The sequence below is a fragment of the Arachis ipaensis genome, chromosome B6, assembly GCF_059453495.1.
Source record: "Arachis ipaensis isolate K30076 ecotype BB chromosome B6, ASM5945349v1, whole genome shotgun sequence".
Lineage (NCBI taxonomy): Eukaryota > Viridiplantae > Streptophyta > Magnoliopsida > Fabales > Fabaceae > Arachis > Arachis ipaensis.
The window spans coordinates 135,521,499-135,526,364 of NC_142441.1; positions in this window are offsets into that span (position 1 = coordinate 135,521,499).

The window sequence follows — 4,866 nt, forward strand, 5'->3', positions numbered from 1 at the left end:
TGTGTGTGTACGCATTCACCCTATTTTCCAGAACCTGTGTTTTTATGATCTAAACATGATTTCAAACCTCTAAACCCCTATTTCTATCCTGTTAACCCTAGATTTTATTAGTAAGCCTAGTAATTAGTGGAAGGTAGGAATTTGAGGTAACTTAGGAATGAAGAAAGAGGTAAAAATGATTAGTGATAAGGAAGAGATGTGAATGTTAATTGAAGTAATGATGACATGGCTTTGATGAATGATTAAATAATGATTATGAATATGAAATGGTTTATGAATGATGATATCTGAGATACGAGTTTTCCTGGGTAACAGAACCGTGGCTTGCCACCACGTGTTCTAGGTTGAAACTCGATACTCTGTTGACCCTACGTCGTAAGAGTGACCGGACACGTATAAACTCCCGGGTATGGATATCCCCATTGAGTGATATATAAATGAATGTTTGAATGATGAATGAATGAAAAATCTATGCATAGACTCATGGGGATGCACAACGAGGGACCGTCTAAGGTTTTCGGACTTGTCGGTTTGGCTGGATAACCGACATATGAGTCTCATCAGCCATAGGACATGCATACATTATGTGAATTTGTTTGTTTTGTCTGCTATGCATTACCTGGGATTGCCTAACTGAATATATATCACGCTACCTGTTATATTTGCTACTTGCACTATCTGTTTCCTACTTGTGCGTAAACTTGTTGGGTTGTTTGTTTCTGCTAAATCATGGATGATGGAGGAATTGAGGAAGGGCAGATTGGTTAGGTGTTAATGATAGGATTAAAATGAGTGAGTTTAGGGTACCTAAGTCACCTACCCCTTTTATGGCTTCTTCTTAGAGTTTAAGTTTTATAACTGCATGTTGGAGTTCTAGGATTGCCTCTGGCATTCCCAGAACCTTATATATTATATGTGTGGCACCTTTACCATGCTGAGAACCTCCGGTTCTCACCCCATACTATGTTGTTGTTTTCAAAATGCAGGTCGAGAGGCTCCTGACTAGGCGTCTAGATTCTTGAAGCGGAGTAGTCCCTAGGTTATTTTGACTATCAGTTTGTATATATATGTACTTAGCTTTCTCTCTAAAAAACTTGATTATTTTGGTCCTCATAGAGGTTACAGGAGAGTTAGGGTTTTGTTTCTGTATTTTGGGCATCTGGGATACTTGTATATGTATGTATATATATTCTCCGGCCAGCCTTGGCTTCGCAAGCTGAGTCAGGAGCTAGTTATGCTGTATTCTTGGCTCTCTATTCACTCTTTCGCTTATTCATATCTATAACCTTTAGGTTTCTTAGCATGGAAGTAATTCTGTTTCCAGAGATTTGCGCTTTTTATTTTTGCGATTTTGTTTTACCCGTTTTTTAATGCTCCTTGTATATTATATCTTTCTACTATTATATGTAAATATTTTATGATTAGAGGTCCGTAACACCGCACTACTTCTGTTCTACGACTTAAGCATAAAACTCTATGAAGTAGGGTGTTACATTATGGTATCAGAGCAGTTCATTCCTATAGAGCCTGAGGACGGACTAAATATGCTTCTGTGTATGTGTCTATGTGCTATTAGGATATCTAACTGATTTGTGTAGCATACATGTTCGTGAGCATGCATTTGGGACTCTAAAGCACTAAACTTGAGATATTGAGACTAATCACCTTGATATCAATTTTTTGGTGTGAACAGGGACCAAATGTCGTCTCGCGGATCCGAGCGAGGTAACCGGAGGGAAAATCTTAGGACCGAACCGATGCAAGGACCTCGAGATGGAAGCTCGGGTGCTAGTGCAAGTAACGTAAGTCAATACTATAGGACTATGACCGTTACTGATTTCCTCAAGAGTGGTCCACCTCAGTTTAATGGAAGTGCCAATGCGTTGGAAGCTGATCGATGGTTTTGAGACGTGGAGAGGTTTTTGTACACTCAGCACATTCCGGAAGTACAGTCAGTGGAGATAGTGACCTACATGTTGGAGGGAGATGCTCAGAATTGGTGGTAAGAGTTATGTCATACCTTGCAGGTGGAGCTAACAGATGTCCCTTGGAGTAGATTCAAGACGGAATTTTACAAGAAATATTTCTTGCATGCACTTTGCACAGAAAAAGAGTTGGAGTTAACACAGCTGAAGCAAAAGAATATGTCTGTTACTGACTATACCCGTGAATTTGACAACCTGTGCTGCTTCTCAAAAGTTTGTTAAGGAAATCCAGCCGACTATGAGGAGTGGCTGTGTGCTCAGTATGAGAAAGGACTTAGGAAAGACATATTTAACTACATGTATGCGCAAAGGCTAACGAATTTCACTGAATTAGGGAAGAAGAGCCAATTCGCAAAAGATTACTCCATGAAGTAGGCGATACTACAAGAAGGCTATGGAGAGACTGCTCCAGATGAACCGCATAGGGCCGCACTAGGTGTATGTTACAAGTGCGGGAAGCTGGGGCATATAGCTCGAGACTGTCCATACAGGAAACACTGGGATGCAGCCGAATCCAATTCTCAGACCCGAGGTAACCATGAACTTGCAGTTGAGTTTTTAGCTACCTTGCATATCATTAATATGCAATATCCATTTGTGAAGCATGACAAGTTTTTATGATCGTGGAGTCCGAGCTGATGGTTAGTCAAAGACTATTAGTTGTCGAGATGGAGCGATACTTAGCTAACTCAGAGGAGTGGCTTGGTTCTTGAAGGATGAGAATAAGAATAACGCAGTGGAAGCGGGGTGGATTATACCTAAGGAATTGGAACTGACGAGAGTTATGCGGAGTTACTGTTTGAAATCCAGTGACGTTAAGACTTCGAGGAAGAGGAATAGAGCAGATTCAACCTTTAGTTGCTAACTGATTAAGAGCCAAGTCAAGGTGAGACCAAATTCCTATACGAGAGAGCTTTTGAGACCATTCTTGAAGATGTACCAAAATTTCCACCTTAGAGAGAACGTGAGTTTGCGATAGACTTAGTGCTGAAAACTGGATCAGTATTGATTGCACCACAAGTGAAGACATCATTATAATCAGTAGAACTCAGGATTGAGTTGAAGGGTGTACTGGAAGAGAGAATCTAAGTGTTTCTTTGTGAGAGCGCGCCAACTAATCTTCACGACTAAATCTAATCTTTCTCTTATAGCTTACATTGAAAACTCTATCTTGAATCTTTTCCTGTAAAAGCCCAATTCATCGTTCTTCTAATTTTATTCCTTACTCGTATAAAGCTTGCCTCTTTTGGAATAAGCCTGGACTCATCCTAATATAATCACATAATCTTTGAATCCTGGAAACCTGCGGTGCGGGAGTTGCTCTCTTGCGGAAACTCACATTCCTTTAAAGCCAACTAGAACCTATTTAATCTGATATGCCTTATTCTTCTTATTCAAGCTTTGATTCGAACTTCTCTCCTGAGATGCAACTAGGTTTCTCTTCTTGTGCACTCCATTAGTTCTGTACAACTCTAGCTAACTGTATGCAAGACTTTCTTTTGATTTCTTGTGAACACCGTTCGTGTTACTCGTTCGTCTCTTTGAACATAATATTTCTTTGAAAAATCAACTTGTACGGGATTTTGTGTCGCGCATAACTCTTAGATGCAATTATTAGAGTATCAATCCTTTAGAGTAAGACTTTTGAACATGAAAACGAACCAGCGACATTACTAGGGAATTTAGAGCCTTAATCCTCGCCGACCGTATCGCTCGCGACTAAATAGATGCAATGAGGTGCACCGTGTGAATGAAATAGTAGGATACGATGGAAGCCTTCGAACCATAGAAAGAAGATTGATCTTTATGCCAATGCTTGTATCACTTGAGCCTAATGAACCATTTAGGGAATTGCTACGATGCATTATTGGAGGACTTAAGCTGCGTGCTGAAGCAACACCGTGAGGTTGTAGTAGACGCCCTAAGCAAGAAGTTTCTAAGGGATTCTTGGACGTTAATTCCAAAGGAGAAAATGTTAAATGAGTTAAAGTTCTAAGTTGGAGAGTGAGAGTGTGGTTGGAAGTGTCGGACTAAATACATTGCTAGTTTACAACATGGTAACGATGAGATACAGGACGCGTAACGAGCCAATAAGGCCAATAAGGTGCCACCAAAGATATCGAAATCTGGTAAACAAAAGGGAATTAAGAAGAGATTTATATTCCTAATGCCGAAATAGAGATCGTAAAATCGAGGACATAGGGAGCGCAATAATAGTGATAAGGAGCTACTAAGAGTATAGAAGCCTGTTGAATCAAGAAGATACTAAGAGATAATTTTGTGTCGAAATCGGAAGTTGAAATGAGAAACTAATATCCGAAGCTTACAAGAGAGGATTTTCGAATTTACCCTGATATTTCTAAAACGTACCACGAAACCAAGAAGATATTTTGAGCAGCCAGAAGTGAAGAACGAAGTGGCAATTTATGTGATTACATGTTTGACGCATGAAAAAGAAAAGAGAGACCACCAGAAGCCGTTCGAAATGCTAAAACCGTTGGAGGTTCTACATTAAAGGTAAAAGAGAATAGCTATCGATTTCATAATAGATTGCCGAGACCTAGAACAAAAGGTGATGCTGTTAGAAAATCGTGGATCAAGTGACCAAGCCCATTTTTCCCATCGGAGCAAACTACTTATTGGGGATATTAACGAGACTATACATCAGGGAGAAGGTGAGACTTCACAGTACATTGAACACCTCTGTATTAATCAGAAACTGGAACATCGAACGTCTTAGTTCCTGAATTTGATAGTTGAGACAACGGAGAAAAAGTTACACAAATTTGAGTTAGGATTCTCATTATGAAAGCCGACAAAAGAGATAGGCAGATCTAAGAAGAAGACTTCTCAAGTTGGAAGGAAGAAGATACCTATTTCT